This window comes from Orcinus orca, chromosome 20 (genome assembly GCF_937001465.1).
Source record: "Orcinus orca chromosome 20, mOrcOrc1.1, whole genome shotgun sequence".
NCBI lineage: Eukaryota > Metazoa > Chordata > Mammalia > Artiodactyla > Delphinidae > Orcinus > Orcinus orca.
In genome coordinates this window covers 8,928,794-8,948,042 of record NC_064578.1, presented here as the reverse complement: position 1 = coordinate 8,948,042, position 19,249 = coordinate 8,928,794, and the positions used below count along the sequence as shown (strand labels likewise).

Here is a 19,249-nt window from a genome sequence, read left to right as displayed (position 1 = left end):
AAGGATACTGGACACAAATCTTCTGGGCTGGTGAGGATAACCAGGAAGCAGGCTGGGAAAGTCTTAGGGCAGAAGGATTAAGAAGGTCAGGACACATGTAGTAGGCCAGTCGGCACAGTAGCATCCCTTATCTGATCACGCCCTTCTGTTGGCCAGGCTGCCGGCGGGGTCAAAGCAGGAGCACCCCTGCCTCCGGGGAAAGGGGGCTGCTGAGAACAGGAGCCAGGACCCATGAGGGAGCCTGGGCCAGCCCCACCCCCTGGGAAAGTCCTGCTGGACTCCCTTCCTTTTCATGAAAACCTAGTGGAGGCCCGAGATCAAGGTCACCTGGCGAGGCGTCGGTAATGCCTTCAAGCACCGAGTCCTTGGCCTTCCAGAAGGAAAAAATTGGAGGAAGGAAAAATAAGAGAAAACAAGATGCGTTGTGTCAGTCACTGTGCTAGCAAACGTTAGCCCGCGTGAAATTCACAACTTCCCTGTGAGCATAGAAGCCCAAGCTCAGAGAGGTTGAAGACCTATTATTTATTATTATTTCCTCTATCAGAGGATGGACATTTTATTTCATACATATTTCTGAAAGTGGCATGCATCTTACATTCGATGTGGGTACCTACTATACTATTATCCTCCCTTTCCAGTGCTGTGAGGACATCACTGATACGTCTTACACATGATCACATAGTAAGCAGTGATCATAATCATTATTAAAACAAACATGTATAACTATGTGCTACTTCCTTTATGTAATATAACAGCCCAATGCGGTAGGTTCTATTATGGTGCCCACTCCACAGATGAGAAAACTGAGGTACAAAAAGTTAAGTAGCCAGCCCTGGATCCCACAGCTGGTTAGACGCAGAGTTGGGATTTGGCAGGTTTCCCAAGATAACACAGCTCATAAGCAATGGATCTGGGATTTGAACCAGGGTCTCTGTGACTCCCAAATCCATATTCTATCCTCTGTGTCATACGGAATCCATCAGACAGTCCTTCCCTCACTGCTCTGGTCTCGATCCCCAGAATTTTGAGACCTGACATTCAGAGAGTTCCAGAACAAAACATGCTTTGATGGGACCTGTCATGTGGTCCACTCTCTTCATCACACAGACTGTGTCTTTGTGATACTTCTCTTGTCTGTGCTTTCGCTGGAGGCGGCAAACATGGACATTGTCAAGGGGACTTAAAACAGGAGGCGAAGTGGTGACAGTCGCCAGCCCAACCACTTAATATCTTCCTCTGAATAGCCTGGTGAATTAAGGCCTCCCCCCAAATCCTTCAGAATTGGCCTTTGACTTGAATAATTGCAATTCATTGAGTCAAACGCAGTTAGTCTGAATAGTCTAGACAGAAGAGTCACCCATTCTTTTGGACAAGGAACCTCCCATTCATGTACTCAACAAATGCTTTTAAATACCCACCACCGCCGTGGCAGGGTGTGTAGGAACAAAGAACGTCCAAAGGGGCGAGCCTGGAATAGACAGTACCAGCTGAAAGTTATCCAGACCAGAGGACCTCAGCCAAGCTTGTTGTCCACTTGGATTTTAGCATCTTTCCCCGACCACGCCTCTTTGGTGTTCTGCACCCGTTCTGCAAGCTCTCCACCCCACGCCCGCCCCCGCCGTGCCCTGCCCAGCAGTGCCAGCCTGTTCCTGCCTCCCCCCTCCACGCGCCCCCCAGGGCTCAAGATGGCGCACAGCGTTGGCTCAACCTCCCGGCACCTCGGTGATTCATATCTGACCCGGAGAATGTTCTGCCTTTCCCAGAAAAGCTTTCACAGGAGAGTAGGAGTCTAGAAAGACAAACAACAAAGATAGGGGTTAGAAGAGGAGGCATGAATGGCAATTTGGGTTGCTAATTCCTCCAGCTAATTTAATTCTGAATTCCCCGTGTTCCTGGCCACGATACAGTCAACTCCCGAGGAAGGTGATGAAAAGCTATCCATCAAGAAAGGATCAAAAGTTTGTTACATTTTTGGATACCTCTTTGGCTCTAGGGGCTTTCCTTTAAACTTCAGACTTTAAAGCGTTGTGAGGTTGATCTGTCCCTAGCACTGATGATTAAACATTTATGCTGTTTATAAAAATCAGGGAACACAAAAATAATTTGACTCACTCCCACCTTCTGGTCCTTTTGTGATTCTAGAGACATGGAGATAAGAAAAGCGTGGATGAATTTTATTGAATTATTAAACAGCATAGCTGGGGAAGGGGGGACACTCCTGTCTGTGAATCTAGGGAAACAACTGGTTATTTTCCTAAATTCTGAATATTTGGATTTAGAATCAGAGTCAGAAATACGGCCACCGTCACGTGGGGCCCCTGAACCAGAGGCAGAACCCCCCCATCCAATGCCCAGGGGATCTCAGCGGTGACCACATTCCAGCCCTGCACTCTGCTTTCTCGCGCCTACTTACGTACAGTTTGAAGGAAAACATGTTAACAGTGTTAAGTGCTTTTCACCATGTTTTCAAACCAGGAGAACTTTCCCCTTAAAAAATTTTTTTTTTAATTCAAGTTCCTCGTTAGTTAAAGGGGCTGTGATTGCCCCGTCAGCCAAGCCCCATCTGTTGCCCAGGTCGCCTCTGTGTGGCAGATCTTATGTCAAAGATTCGGCGTCCATCTTCCATGGCTTGGGTCGCCAAGAAGATACAGGGATGTGTTCTGTCAAACACCCGCCGATAAATATTGGGCAAATGCCATTCTGGAACCCATCATAGATCTCCTTTTCTGTTGTCTCGGGAGCAGAGAAGGTGGCAGGTAAAAGGAATCAAGAGAGACATGAGGGTGAGGATACATGGGATCGCGTGCATATCACCAAGCGGACTGCATCACACACTGCCTCACGGGAGGAGGGACTCACCTGTTTTCGAAGAAGTAGCATAAAGAAGATAGATTTGGTCCTCGGACACCTGAGGCCTGATATTAGGAAAAACATGATAAGACATACATTTAGAAGAGATGTCCCCGTGCGTGCGTGCGTGTGTGTGTATTATTAATACATCTGCTGGCCTTGACGAGGTATATTCAGAAAGCTCTCTGGTTTCTTTTTTACATGGCCTGTACAGTCATGAATTGACGTTAGGTGTTTTCCACACTGCGGCTCTGGCTGTGAGCTTTCTTCTAGGACAGGCATTTTATTGAGCTTCACAGCTATTGCCTTTTTTACAAATTGGCGGTTTGTGGCAACTCTGCGTTGAGCAAGTCTATGGGTGCCATTCTTCCAACAGCGTTTGCACACTTCACATCTGTCTGTCACATTTTGGTCATTCTCGAGATATTTCAAACCCTCCACCAGCAAAAAGATTATGACTAGTTCGACAGGCTCAGATGATGGTTAGCAAGTTTTCGCAATGAAGTGTTTTTTAAGTAAGGTGTGTCCATTGCTCTTTTAGACATAATACTATTGCACACTTAAGAGACTACAATAGGGCTTCCCTGGTGGCGCAGTGGTTAAGAATCCGCCTGCCAATGCACGGGACACGGGTTCGAGCCCTGGTCTGGGAAGATCCCACATGCCGTGGAGCAGCTAAGCCCATGTGCCACAACTACTGAGCCTGCGCTCTAGAGCCCGCAAGCCACAACTACTGAGCCCACGTGCCACAACTACTGCAGCCCGCGCGCCTAGAGCCTGTGCTCCGCAGCAAGAGAAGCCACCACAATGAGAAGCCCACGCACTGCAACGAAGAGCAGTCCCCAGTCTCCGCAACTAGAGAAAAGCCCGTGCGCAGCAACAAAGACCCAACGGGGCCAAAAGTAAAACAATAAATAAAAACTAAAAAAAAAAAAAAAAGAATTTCCTTCCTTTAAAAAAAAAGAAAGACTACAGTATAGTGTAAACATAACTTTTATATGCACTGGGAAATCAAAAAATTCATGTAATTCACTTTTCAGTGATATTTGCCGTATCGTGGTGTCTGGAACTGAACATACGATATCTCTGAGGTCTGCCTGTAGATGCTGAGGACTGTACTGACTTACTTGGGGTTGATAAAAAGGGACCTGAGCTGGATGATAATAGTGATAATAAAGTATTATTTCCCAAGGCTGCTGTATTAAAGTGTGCAAACTGGCTGTCTTTAAACAACATAAACTTATTGTCTTGAAGTTCTAGAGGCCAGAAGTCTGAAATCACGGTGTCCACGGGCCTCTGCAGACTCTGGAGATAAATCTTCCTTGCCTCTTCCAGCCTCTGGTGGTTTACTGGCAGTACTTGATGTTCCTTGGTCTGTAGCTGTGACTCTCTCGTCTCTGCCCCCCATCCTTACATGGCGTTTTCCCTCTGTGTCTCCTCCTTTAAAAAGGACACTAGGGACTTCCCTGGCGGTCCAATGGTTAGGACTTCACACGTCCACTGCAGGGGGCACGGGTTTGATCCCTGCAGGGAACTAAGATCCCACATGCTGTGCGGCGCAGCCAAAAAAATTAAAAAGTTAAAAAATAAAAAGGAGGGGCTTCCCTGGTGGCGCAGTGGTTGAGAGTCCGCCTGCCGATGCAGGGGACATGGTTCGTGCCCCGGTCCGGGAAGATCCCACATGCCGCGGAGCGGCTAGGTCCGTGAGCCATGGCCGCTGAGCCTGCGCGTCCGGAGCCTGTGCTCCGCAACGGGAGAGGCCACAACAGTGAGAGGCCTGCGTACTGCAAAAATTAAAAAAAATAAAAAGGACACTAACCATATTGGATTCAGGGCCCACCCTACTCCAGCATGACCTCCTCTTAACTAATTACATCTCTAATGTCTGTTTGCAAATAAGGTCACATTCTGAGGCATCGGAGGTTAGGACTTCAGTGTGTATTTGGGCGGGGCACAATTCAACATATAACAAGTAATAATAATATTACTAATATTAACAGTACAGTTGTCATTCCTGGAGCTTCTCCTGTACTTTAGGCATTTTGCTAGCAGCTTTTTCTCTTATCCTCACCTCAGCCTTTTAAGAAAGGAGGAAATTGAAAGGGATGCTTTGATCCACATTTCTTATCTTTCCTTCTTTTCTCCTGTTCCCCAAGCCAGTTTTTCTATATACTGGTTGTTCCCTGCGAGTTCACAGTGGCACACGTTTGTTCCAGAGCCCAAAAGTTGACATGGAGTCTGACAAGTATCCCAGCATCACCATGTGACAGAATTTCTGAAATCAGGACAGTATACACTGTGCAGTAAAAGTCTACATTCTAAATGTTCAGAACAGGAGCGAAAACAGCCCTTGGAGGGTTGTGATTCTTAGGGTAGTGGTTAGAAAGTCACAGACTCTGAGCTGGACGTCCTGGGTTCACATCCCGGCTCTACCACTTACCAGTTGAATGAATTCGGCAAGTTGGTGAAATGCTTGATGTGCCTCTATGTATCCATCTGTGAAATGGGTTCATAATAGTTCTTACCCATCAAGTTTTCATGAAAGCTAAATGAACTTATTTATTATAGTTATTATTGCTAGAAATAATATTTTACTGCCCCCCAAACAGGGATTTAACAAGCCTTTTATCATATACCTGCAGTGGGCAAAGTACTCAAAATCTACTCCTTTGTCTTGTAATTTTGAAAACAACAACAAAAAATTTCAAATGAATTCTTTTGAGCTGTGAGTCCCCTCTGTGCATCAGCCATGGGTGCAGCAAAGCATAATTGATCATGTTCCTTTTTATCTCTAATTGGCCACTATCTCTTCCACACATAGGGAGGCAGGCTGTGCTCTTCAGACACAAATCCCTTTTCCTACTTACTGTGTAATTCTGCCCTTTCCTCCCCAAAGCTGCTCATTGTTGACAGTGCTCGTGTGGGGTCACTTTTTTCCTCCTCTCCTTCCTGGAGTGTGCCTCAGATGGAAACCCAAGTTTTTTTGTTTTGGTTTGGTTTTAATCAATTTTTTTGAAGTATAGTTGATTTACAATGTTGTGTTAATTTGTGCTGTACAGCAAAGTGACTCAGTTATACATATATATACATTTTTTGTTTGTTTATATTCTTTTCCATTATGGTTTGTCATAGGATAGTGAATATAGTTCTCTGTGCTATACAGTAGGACCTTGTTTATCCATTCTGTATATGAAAGCTCACATCTGCTCACCCCAACCTCCCACTCCATCCCTCCCGCAACCCCTCCCCCTGCCTTGGCAACCACCAGTCTGGTCTCTATGTCCGTGATTCTATTTCTGTTTCGTAGATAGGTTCATTTGTGTCATATTTTAGATTCCACATATAAGTGATATCGTGTGGTATTTATCTTTCTGCCTTACTTCACTTAGTATGATAATCTCTAGGTCCATCCATGTTGCTGCAAATGGCATTATTTGCATTCTTTTTTATGGCTGAGTAGTATTCCGTTGTATCTATGTAGCACATCTTCTTTATCCATTCATCTGTCGATGAACATTTAGGTTGTTTCCACATCTTGGCTATTGTGAATAGTGCTGCAATGAACGTAAGAGTGCATGTATCTTTTTAAATTATTGTTTTCTCTAGATATATACCCAGGAGTGGGATTGCTGGATCATATGGTAATTTTATTTTTAGTTTTCTGAGGAACCTCCATACTGTTTTCCACAGTGGCTGCACCAACGTACATTCCCACCAACAGTGTAGGAGGGGAAACCCAAGTTTTGAGCTTGACAAGCAGAAAAGGGGGAGAAGGGATGAGATGGGGGCAGTGAGATCTCTTGCAGTTAAAATGGAAACACCCACTTTTGCCCTCGGTCCCCGGGAGAAATGTCCAAAGGAGGCAGGTGTTCAGGCTGGCCCCGGGTGTGTGGTTTCAGACACAGCCTGGTAAATGCTCACTCTCTTTTGTAGTAATTGTGCAAGTCCTCCCAGTTGCTCTGGATTTCTTTTTGAAGATTTCCCACCTTCCTTTCTCACAGCCTATTCGGGTGGGTACCGAGCTAAGCACCGTTTTGTCGAGAAACTCCAAATTCCTAATCGAAGTGCCTCAGAGAATTGTTCTTCTTTTGTTTTGCCTCATTTCCACACTTGTGAAATTAAACTTGCTGTTCAATGTTTATATAGCAATTCAGCCTTCCGAAGCCATCTGTTGCCGGGCAGGAGCGTAGAACTCCTGGCTGCAATGTGCCGGGTTGGGTCTTCTAAGCATCTTAGCACAAAGGCATGATGTTTCAATCCTGCAAGTGAATTGCCACCTTTATTTCCAGATTCTCCTCCAAATCCACACGGCTCTCTGGAGACACCGGACAGGGATCAGTATTTGCTTTTCCCGGGTCACGCTCAGCGCTCTCACTTTTCACCTCTGTTGTTCCTTTGCTTTGCCAGTGCCAAGGTGAGCTGGAGGCATTAGGATTCACACCTGTGTGTGAACAGCCGAGCCAGCCTGCACCAGAGGGAGAATACTATTTGTCATAAATGCTCAATAATGGTAGTCTTTATTGCATCCAAATCTATATCATGACACGTAGTGGAAAGTTTTCGGAGAGAAAATTTTCTCTATATAAACATAGGGCAAGAGATGGGACCAGAGCACCAGGCTTTCTGTGGCCAGCGTAGTTCATACTCTTCCAAAATAGCATTAACTTTCTGAAAAACGGAGCATACTGAAAAGGCATCTCTCAGGAAAGCCTGTTTCTCCAGGAATAATTAGTCAGACTAATTCGTGTTCCAATCTAAGGGGATCGCCGTTCTCCTTTTACAACAGATGTTGAAAGGAGAGATGAAGAATGTGAGAAAAGGACTTTGATCCTGCTGTTCTGATTTGCTTGGCTGTGCTGACATTTTAGGCGCAGAAAATTGTTACGTGCTCGCCCCCCCGGGGGGGTGGGGGGATGATTCTTTGGCGTTTTGCAACTGATAAGACCTGAGTGATTTTTCTCAGAAATTGACCTCTTTAAAAGTGTCCAACTGGTCTTTTTCTCTCTGTAGCTTTAGGACACAGACCCCGGGTGAGGTGACAGAGGATAAAGATGTATCCCTTAGGAGGCATTTGATTGCTTCATTATATTATCTTTCCATGGAAATGATTTCATAGCAAGTTTTTTTTTTTAACGGGAAAAACGCACAAGAGTTAATGTGGAACCATGAGGCAGGGATTCCTGACTGAGGTCCGGATTTGAATTCCAAAGACCACAGGACTTATCGATGTGTCTGGATATTCAGGCCTCGGGCAAGGGGCTTAGCAACACATTTCCTGGATTAAACTAGCATGAAAGTTCAGTCACACATCAAGTCCATTTTGTCAAGAGAGGGAAATCATTTAGAAGATAAACTCGTTGGGATTACTGCGATGATTAAGTCGTCTGTAGAAATGGGAGGGCAAACCATGGCCTCAGGCCAAATCCTGCCAGCTGTCTGTTTTTGTCAATAAAGTTTTATTGGCTCACGGCCATGCCTGTTTGTTGATACATTGTCCCTGGCTGCTCTGGCACCGCAAGAGCAGGGCTGCTGAATAGCTGTAACCTTGCAGTGCTGCGAGCCCCAAATACTACCTGCCCTTGGATAAAGAAAGTTGTAGGACCCTTGAGGAAGAAGATGAACTAGTTGGTGTTACCTAAATTTTTTGAATGGTGGCTCCGTCTCTCACTTGCCTACGTGTTGGAACAAAGGAGTAGATACACCGAAGGTGATGTGTCTCTAATAAGATCCTCGGGGCGGGGCGAGGGGGAGGGTGGCAAACAAATCGGCACCTCTGTTGACGAGAAGAAAAGGCTGTCAGGACTGCAGGTGGAAATCGGAACGCCCTGACTTTTCTGTGCATATTTCTGTGTATTTAAAAGTAGCTATCACCGCCCAAAGAAAAGGATCTCCTTTCCTCTCCAGCTACTTGATAAAAGCCCAGTGTTCATACTTCCTAGCTAGATGGAGGTCTTTGGGAAGTTCCTTCCTTGCTCAATCACCGAGGATCATTTGAGACATCCTTGGCAGACGGTTTCAGTCAAATCCTACTTAGACTGGGCAGAAAAGTTTTCAATCGACAAAACCACCAAATAGGCCATGATAAAGAATAAATACCACCCACCCTTGACCTGGGTGAATGTGGGAATGTAATAGAGCTTCTAGCCGAGGGAGAGAGATGATGCTGGAAAATCCACGAAATAAATCGTCTCTTTAAAAAATCACATAGTCCTGGGGATGTGTACCTTCTAAGCCCAGCCTTCAGTGGAAAAGTACTTAGGGTGCAGTAAGTCGTTTAAACAAAATCAGTGGGAAAACAGGGAGTTTCAGGGAGCAAAAGATCAGGTTTTCTGGGCTCACCACACATCAGGTGATTTAAGCTAAAAATGGCTTAAAATACCGCAATCACTTGAAATGCCTTACATAAACTGACCAGGAATCTGGGGCATTCGTGCTCAAGACAGTTTTCTTCTCCTCAAGATAAGGGGTGGGGAATTAGTCATCGGTTATTTCCAGATAATGTAGTTAACACCTCGTGTAATATTAGCTGGGCTGGGAGCTCTGCTCTAGGGACCGAGATTGTTCCTGCCAGTTTTAATAAGGACTATGTGTATTTTTCAAGTCTGGGTAGCCACTGGTGAGTCATTTCTACAATCCGCCTGCTTTTGGGGTACAATGGGGCAAAAAGTCCCCCCCAAACAGCTGTTCAGTTATTAGTTCAGTTATTCATTCATTCATTTATTCATTGCATAGTTACTAAGTACGTCTATATGCCAGGTCCAGTGCTAAATGCTGGAGAGACGTGTGTGTTTAAAATCTCAATTGCAAGGAGCTTATCGTCTGTTGGAATTTGTGGCCTCATCTATATCATGCAAGAAATGATTTGACAGCTGAAAGAGACGTGAGGTCATATCTGGTAAGGTCTCTGTTGAGCAAGGGAAGGTTTAGGGTGGCAAGATTTCTTTTGAGGTAGCACAGCGATTCAGAAGCACCACCAGAGCTGATCCACGTGGCTCTCTGTTTATGAGGGCAGCCTTCCTCTCACTCCTGTTTCGTATACTTTTGATTTCCTGTGTGGGGTCCACCCCATTTGCTTAATTCTCACTATGAGAGAGACGGAACAGTGAGAAGAACCCATCTATCCCTTTTCACATTTGAATTCCAATCTGCCACTTACTAGCTGTGTGTCCTTGGGCAAGTTGCTTAACCTCTCTGAGCTCCAATTTCCTCATGTGGCTGCAGGACTGAGGTGAAGGATTCAGTGACTGGGGAGAAGGTGAATTAAGGAAAGGTCACCATTTACTCCTTGACCTTCATATCTCTCTGTGACTTTGGCTCATGAATGGTGGACAGAAGTTGGTCTCCGTGGCTGGGAATCACTCAAGGGTTGCGACTTTTCTGCCGTCTCAAGCCTCTCTGATACAGAGTCAAGGCAGATGCTCTCCATTTCTTCTTCTGGTGCTTTCTGCTGGAATCTCAAAATACAGACTAGAAAGCACAGGCTCTAGAATGGGATAGAGCAAAGGTCACAGCCAAGTTCTAGTACCCCCACATACCCATTGCCTACCCACGCGGGCCCTGTAAAGGGGAGGTAAGAGTTAGTGCCTGGGAGGGTTGTAAGAACTCGTAGTTGTGAGATTACAAAGCCCAGCCCCTCTTCAAAGGGCTGGAATGTGGGGGGAAGCTGGAGTTGTGTGGCTGAACTTCTAAATACCTGGACCTGAGCTCACTCTTGCACCTCATCTACAACCTACCACAAAATCCCTGTGGATGTGGCACCTGTCAGTTCCCAAAGGAGTCCGCTTACCCAGGACCAGGCTCTGCTGATTTCCTCAAGCCACGCCCTCTGCTTAGTAGAGGGTACAGCCCTTCGGCATCACCCGTTCGCCAGGGGTAAAAGGTGACATCAAGATGCCAAGGGCTTCCATGAGACTGTGTCTCCTCTCCTTCCGGCGTCAGACTCTGGACAGTTCTCCAGCTATAGAGACACAGGAGTCCAGAGGCAGCTGTCAAGCCTATTTCTCCTTCACCCCAAAAACGTCTGCAGGCGACAGCTAACTAACCCCATGGGCCAGGAGCCTCGCAGCCATCTGCACCTGGAAAGCACGTTCAGGGGCGAGAGAAAGCTCCCCGGGACCTGCAGAAGCGTCCTCTTTAGCTCCTTCTTGCCTCCTGTGCTCGAATGGCCCCTGGGGTAACAGGGCATGTGTTTGAACCCCAGCTCTGCCACTTCCTAATTGTGTCTACCCGAGCAGGTTTCTTAATCCCTCCGTGCTTCCGTTTTCTGTAAATGGGGTGCATAGTCACAAATCTGTTTCACAGGCTTTCTTTCTTTCTTTATCTTGGTCGCATTGGGTCTTTGCTGCTGCACGCGGGCTTTCTCTAGTTGCGGCGCGTGGGGGCTGCTCTTCGTTGCGGTGCGCGGGCTTCTCGTTGCGGTGGCTTCTTTTGTTGCGGAGCATGGGCTCTAGGCGCGCGGGCTTCAGTAGTTGTGGTGCCCGGGCTCAGTAGTTGTGGCGCACGGGCTTAGTTGCTCCACCGCATGTGAGATCTTCCCAGACCAGGTCTCAAACCCGTGTCCCCTGCATTGGCAGGCGGATTCTTAACCATTGCACCACCAGGGAAGCCCCTCTTTCACAGGGTTTTTGCGAGGACTAAATGTGTGTGTGTGTGTGTGTGTGTGTGTGTGTGTGTGTTGAAACAGAGCAAGCTTAGGTCGGTGTCTGGCAAGTTGTAAGCAAAATATAAATGTAGCTTTCCCGTGAGTCATAACTTGCAGAGAACAACGGTATCGAAACCATACCAACAATAATTTGGAAAGGAAATAATTTGACCACTCATTGTATGTAGCAACTGAGTTTTGTTGATTTCCTTTTCCTCTGCCCTGCAAAGGATATTCGATCAGATACCCATTCATCTCTTTAGAAATATTTTGTTAGCTACCTACTGTGTGCCAGGCACTGGGTTGTGCCAGACACTGGGTTGGGCCAGGGACCCACGTCAATGAGGTCGGAGTCTGACAGCACTCACCCAGCTACGTAATAGGATTCGGGACAGAGAGTTAAGGTCAGTAGAGGTGTCTGGTAGAAACTCACATCGGAGGTGACCCTGAACTTGGTAAAGATGGGAGTTGTCGCCTGCCCCGTATGAGAACTCTGCTCAGACATCACGTACGGTGGCTCCAGCCTTCCCAGTTCCCTTCCTCCCATTGCCAACCTCTGCCCCATCCTCTTAGCTCCCGAGTTCCGTGCTGGGAGCTGGCGCATTGCTCGGTGCCTTCCTGTTCCGTACGCATCACTCTGCTGAGTCAGTTGTTCACGCTTCTCCATCTGCTTCCCATCTTCCAATTTTTTTGTTGTTGTTGATGTTTCTCGATCACTGAATTAAACACTTTTTTCCCTTTAGTATACTGGTAATCGAGTTTCTGGAGGGAGGGCCGATAAAAATGCCTGAGTTGAATCTACCACGTCTACACAGGCACCCCCCCTCAAATCTATGCTTTTTGGACCATGACATATCCGACACTGAAGGATGAGCAGGGATCACGCAGGCAGAGAGCGTTCGTGACAGCTGCCCCTACTTCCACTACACCCACCCTGCCTTTATCTGCTGAGCGTTACGTGCCAGCTGCGTGTAGACATGCTACGTACACAGTCTGACTTAGTTATCGAAATTATGCTATCTGTATACCAGCAGCTCAAGTTTACAGATGAGGAAGTGGGCTCAGAGTGGTTAAGTTTACGTCTCCAAGTCACCCAGCTGTTGTTTCTTGTAGTTTGGGTGCCCCAGGAGGCCAACTCCACAGCCGAGATAGGCGTGAGGCCCGTCAGGGTGTGCTCTGGGGATCCACGCCTGCAGGGGAGCAGCGTGGCCAGCAGGGTGGGGCAGGGGGAGGATTGAGCTGTGATGTAGGAGCAACAGACGCTTCACCAGTGCCGAGGAGACTAAAGCCAGGGTGACCCTGCAGAGGTGTCCTGAACTGGGACAAAGGGACCAGGCAGTCATTAATGTGGCTGCCTCCCGGGTTGGATGCATCCTTGGGCAAGGCAGCTCCCTCTAGCTGAAGACACTTCCTAAGAAGGGATCCTGCCGTCAGCAAACAGCAGCCCAGCCGCTGGGGAAATGAGTGCCTCCCGGCTCAGAATGGGCTTCTGGGTAGCACACCAGAGGATCCACTCCAGTGTCACAGGCTGACTTGGCAGCCACATCTCTCTCCCTTTAGAGTCTGTTCATGTAAGTGGGGTGCAGGACAGAGGGCAGGGAGAAGAGAAAGCTAGAAAGGCAGGTCAGCTCGTCTAAGGTAGGAACTCGTACCTCACAAAGGAGCCGGCCCTGAGAGGGGATAATAGTTACGTCTGATCGGAGGAGTGCCACGTTCCTGGGAAACCATCCAGGTGGTGGTACACGGACTCCTGGAGCAAAACCAGTTGGTGGGGTTCATCTGATATTCTAGATATACCTGCGTCAGGTATTTCAGTTGAGAAGGAAAAGAAAATTTCATTCTTTTTCCTTTCCTTACATCACTGGTTTCCGTTTCTTATTTGAAAATGCTATTCCTCCCATAGGGAAAAGGTTTGGTTAACGCGGGTGGTAAAGCTATCTTTGTTTAAAATACTCTCTTTGAACGAGGGGACAGTGACATCACTAAGTTCTAGGACAGATTCTTCTCGGGCAGTGTAATCGTTAGGGACCTGTTTGTGCGTCCATTTGAGGAAGTGACAAAACCAAAAGCAGTTTGGAGGTTTGCCACCTTCGCTGTAGTCAGAGGAGTGCGATGTGAACGCACACCATTCTCTTCTCTGCGCCCTCTCCTGTCGGTGACCAGACCGAACCAAGGGACCGTCCTCAGCTTAAGAACACATGCCCTAACTCTGTGTTCGGGATAACCAGAGGGTTGTCTCCGCTCACCAGGCTTGTGATGCTGCATGAGAAAAGTCAGTTCTGAGCCTGTATAAGCCCAGCTTCCATTAACACCTGAAAAGTAACAATTCACTGTCCTGAGATGTCCAGTCCCATGAGGGGCCCTGTCCCCTCTTCTCCCTGGCACCCTACCTACCCGGTCTCCATTCCCTCCTCCCATATCCTCTTTTTTTTTTTTTAATTGAAGTATAGTTGATTTACAATGTTGTGTTAATTTCTGCTGTACAGCAAAGTGACTCAGTTATACATATATATATTCTTTTTTTATATTCTTTTGCATTATGGTTTATCATAGGATATTGAATATAGTTCTTTGTGCTGTACAATAGGACCTTGTTGTTCATCCATTCTGTATATAAAAGCTCACATCTGCTCCCCCCAACCTCCCGCTCCATCCCTCCCCAACCCCCTCCCCCTTGGCAACCACCAGTTCGTTCTCTATGTCCATGTTTCTGTTTCGTAGATGGGTTCATCTGTGTCATATTCTATTTTATTTCTTTTAATTAATCAATTTATCTTTGGCTGTGTTGGGTCTTTGTTGTGGTGCACGGGCTTCTCGCTATGGTGGCTTCTCTTGTTGTGGAGCACGGGCTCTAGGCGTGTGGGCTTCAGTAGTTGTGGCACACGGGCTCAGTAGTTGTGGCTCGTGGGCTCTAGAGCACAGCCTTAGTAGTTGTGGCGCACGGGCTTAGTTGCTCCGCGGTATGTGGCATCTTCCTGGACCAGGGCTCGAACCAGTGTCCCCTGCATTGGCAGGTGGATTCTTAACCACTGCACCACCAGGGCAGTCCCTGTGTCATATTTCAGATTCCACATATAAGTGATATCATATGGTATTTGTCTTTCTTTCTGACTTCACTTAGTATGATAATCTCTAGTTGCATCCGTGTTGCTGCAAGTGGCATAATTTCATTCTTTTTTATGGCTGAGTAGTATTCCATTGTGTAAACGTACCACATCTTCTTTATCCATTCCTCTGTCGATGGACATTTAGGTTGCTTCCCATGTCTTGGCTGTTGTGAATAGTGCTGCTTTGAACGTAGGGGTGCATGCATCTTTTTGGATTAGGGTTTTGTCCGGATATGTGCCCAGGAGTGGGATTCTCTTCTTCGTGGTACCCTACCTACCTGGTCTCCATTCCCTCTTCCTGTGTCCTCTTATTCCCACCCACAGCCCTGGAGGGTCCCAGATCCTGTGTCCCTAAATGAGAGACAGCTTGAGGGTAGATGGGTCTCTTTGTCATCACATATGGATTCCACTTGTTGTACAAAGGATCTAAGGCAATAAGGGTGCTGTTTTCAAGGATGCTGAACTCACAGGGAGCACAGTTCCCAGGGAGCCAGGGAAATCGTTAGGTCCGGAGTCAGGCCGATCTGGGTTTGGATCCTGGCACTACATTCAAGTATTAGCTACGTCTTGTTGTGGAAGGATCTCCTATGATGATTGTGCAAAATCTTGACCTACAGATGTGCAGGAATACTCCTGTGGCCCTTGGGTTGTCAACATATCCCCATTTATCCCGGTGCCAGTGCTCAGAGTAGGGCCTGGAGTCCAAGTGATGGGGCTCAGCCTCTGACTCTGCCACTTTGCCCCTTGACCTTTGCCTCTGTGGGCTTCAGGACCCTCCCTGGAATTGGGGAGCGTGGATGCAAAGTGTGGACGCTCCCTGGAAGCATTCGAGGCACATGCATCCCTTAGCTTGAGGGATGCCCTTCACAGTCAGAATTTAATGAACAAGAATGATCTGTTCCTAAGTCATTTCACTGGCTTGAGCCTCAGTTTCCCTATAAGGAAAATGGGGATAATGATGCCTGCACAGGGCTCTGGCAAGAATTCAGCAAAAACTGTAGGGCTCAGCGCCTAGAAAGTGCGATAGAAGGTATCCGTGCCCCGTATGGGATTCATACATCAGGGGACTGCCTGGTAAAGTCATTCGATTAGGAATCCACAGGGCACAGATGGTAGAGGACAGGCTTTTCATTCACCTCGACAGTTTGACGGCCAGCTACACGACTGGCTGTATCCCCGCTGACACCTGGCTTAGTAGCTACTAACTTATTTATGCATCTTCCTTTTTACAAGCCAGGCAATTGTGAGAGGAGGAATCCCATCAGGTGTGGCAGCCGGGGCGGGGGGCGGGGGGAAGCAGACTAAGGTGTCCCTCGGTGTTCCCCGTCGTCCTGAGGTCAGCATTTCTCTGAACTGCGAGGGCAGGAGAGTTTAACTGCAGTTGGCTGGTGGTGAGCCCGCCCTGGTGGGATGCAGCCAGACAGCCCGCAAACGCCCAACCATAAACCCCGAGCCCTGCCGGCTTCCAAGAACTCCCCTTTGCGTGAGAAGCAATTTGCAGAAGAGGAACAGGGCAGGGGAGGGGCGTCGGGCCCAGGTATTGTCCCAAACCACATGCAGGCAGAAATGGTGCCCCCAGACTTGAGGACGCTGGACCAGCAGCCAGGGGTCGGAGGACCGAGACATGGAGCTCGGAGACGAGGAAGAAGGTCCCCGAGGCTCTGTGGACAGGGACGTGGCCAGGGAGGGAATATGTACCTAGCCTGATGGGGCTACGTTTGCATGTTTACACATAATCCCAGGATGCCGTGCCGTGAACGGGGTATGGGGTCAGAGCGGGCATTAGCCATGAACGAGAACAGGGGCTTTGAACCAAGACAGACTCAGTTTGGATCTTGGCTCCATCATTTCCCAGGCACGCGGCTGTGAGTGACCTCACCTCCCTTATAGCCTCGACAGTAACAGCCGCCTGGTGAGGTGGTCGTGAGCGTCAGGAGTAATAATGGGCCCTTGGCACGGAGCAGGGTCTCGGTAAGCAGCAGCCGTTACCATGATCAGTACCGCTTTGTTGCTGTCGTCGGTCGGGGCCGGACTAACCCTCCGTAAGGCGGCTGTCAGGTCTCATACTCACCTGGCCAAGACATGAAGAACTCAGGAGGGGTTTGGCAGGGAGATGATTAAGGGGCTGGAAGATGACTGATGTGACTGTACCTAGGTTGGGCAATGGCTAAAGGGGAGGCGCTGGGGCAGGTGACTGGCGAGTTTCTAGAGGGATGGCCGAAAGGAGGATGATGTGCAGGTTTCGTCTCTCCCAGGGGTTGAAGGGAGAGCGGGAGAGGTGGGTCGGCTAGGAGGAGAATTTCTGACCAATAGGAAAGTTTACACCTGGATTTAGGAAACAGCCCGGGGTTGCTGAATGGGCCGCCTGGGCTCCCTTGCGAAATTGTCGGGATTGGGCTGAAGTTGTCTTTTAACTGCTACAATTCAGAATGTGGAACTTGCCACAGCTAGAAGCGGGGAGTCTGAGCTGGAAGACAGGTCAGGCCAGAGAGTTTCCCATCCAACCATGTCCTGCAGCCCAGACGCCAGCAGCCCTTGCCTCTTGCCTGTGACCACATCCAAGCACAGGCAGCTGGTTGATTCTCACTGCGCATGTCTCCCACGCAGCCTGCCCGTCCCCCTCTCTCTGAGTTTTGCGTCCAAATCACAGGCACTGTCAACGTGCTGGGGGCGGGGGGGCATCAGTATTTCTGAACCTGGTGGCACGTTTTCAGTGAGTGAGAATAACCCTACGTCTTCAGGAGCTGCATTAGAATCAAAAGCCAAATTAAATAGCCACCAGGTGAATGGATACAAATTTACATCCATTCACACACGGGTCGCTTTTGCTGTTGAGCTAATTGACTTCTGGGCTCTGAGTTGAAGGCCCCAAGATCTGCCTGCCTGGTGGGAAGAGTGTGAGAAAACCAGTTCTCATGCTTTGAGGCAAAAATCCAACCAGTGGTATAAGAGAGACAGGGTTAATTGACCCTACAAGGTACAACAGAGATGCATAGGGGCCCATCATAGAAGCAGCACTGGAGCCAGCTGGGCATGGATTTCAAAGAGGATGTCACCACTTACCAGGTGGAGGACATTAGGCCAGTCCAGACCACTTCTGCGCCTCAGTCTGCTCCTCTGTAAAATGGGGCTAATACCCCACAGGGATGGATCCATGTATTTTTCTAACATTTTATTACAAAAGTTTTCAAATCGCAAATTTGAAAGAATAATGTGGCCACCACCCATCTACCCAACACCTAGATTCTACGTTTTTACTGCACTTTTTTAAAATCGAATTTTTATTTTATATTGGAGAATAGTTGATTCCCAATGTTGTGTTAGTTTCAGGTGTACAGCTAACTGATTCAGTTATACATAGTCATATAAACATTTTTTCAGAATCTTTTCCCATATAGGTTATTACAGAATATTGAGTAGAGTTCCCTGTGCTATACAGTAGGTCCTTGTTGATTATCTATTTTATATATAGTGATATGTACCTGTTAATCCCAAACTCCTAATTTACCCCTTCCCCTCACATTTCCCCTTTGGTGACCGTAAGTTTGTTTCCGAACTCTGTGAGTCTGTTTCTGTTTTGTGGATAAGTTTGTATCATTTTTTTTAGATGCCACATATAAATGATAGCACATGGTATTTGGCTTTCTGTGTCTTCCTTCACTTAGTATGATCATCTCTAGTTGCATCCATGTTGCTGCAAATGGCATTATTTCATTCTTTTTCATGGCTGAATAGTGTTTCATCGTATATATGTACCACATCTTCTTTATCCATTCTCTGTCAATGGACATTTAGGTTGCTTCCATGTCTTGGCTATTGTGAATAGTGCTCCTGTGAACATTGGGGTGCTTATATCTTTTTGAATTATCGTTTTCTCCAGATACATGCCCAGGAGTGGGACTGCTGGATTATATGGTAGCTCTGTTTTTAGTTTTTTAAGGAATACTGCACTTTAAAAAAACAACTGCACCTGCTCCCTTATCATTCTGTCCATCCCCTTTTCTAGGAATCATTGCCCAGGGATATTGGGAGATTTAGAGTAGATATGTATAAAGGGCCAGGGAAGGGGGCAGGGTCTGGAATTTTACGGTGCTTAATACATGACTGTGGCTGTCGTGGAGATGTCAGTGCCCCGGTTTCATGGATGTGAACTTCGTTCTGGCTGCTGTGGTCGGGGGAGCAGAAGACCAGTGGAATCCATGCCTGGGCTGGTACCCAGAGATTCTGGGTAAAGATTGTTGAGAAAAGTGACCGCCTCTTGAATTTCTTGCTCAGAAGGTAGGAATGTCCACCCCCCTGCTTTTAAGTCCCTCAGATGAAGGACAGATGAGCTATTTTGATCTGTATGCTTCCTCCTTCAAATTGTTAACAAACGGACCTGTAGCCAGGATGGAAGTACTATCTATGGTGTACTCAGGAAATCTGCAGCTGTTACAACCATCTTCCCAAGAACCCGGTGAAGGGGCTGTTACGATGTCCATTTCGTAGATGGGGGAGACCGAGGCTCAGTGCCTTGTCACAGAGCTGCCAGGTGGCAAAGCCGGGACTCGAATTCATGTATCTCAGACTTCGGTTCCTGGGCTTCTACCACCATCCCACACTGCCACCCGATCTGCAAAAATACCCAGAGCTTCCGTCTCCCCACTGCTTA

General features: G+C 47.6%; 1 protein-coding gene and 1 long non-coding RNA gene across 3 annotated transcripts in view; one reads left to right on the top strand and one right to left on the bottom strand.

The window, feature by feature from the left end:
• LOC125962754 (uncharacterized) overlaps positions 1-19,249 on the bottom strand; it is an 87,861-nt gene that overhangs the window by 520 nt on the left and 68,092 nt on the right. The gene's annotated exons all lie outside the window — the stretch shown is intronic.
• WWOX (WW domain containing oxidoreductase) overlaps positions 1-19,249 on the top strand; it is a 976,221-nt gene that overhangs the window by 946,418 nt on the left and 10,554 nt on the right. The window lies entirely within an intron of this gene.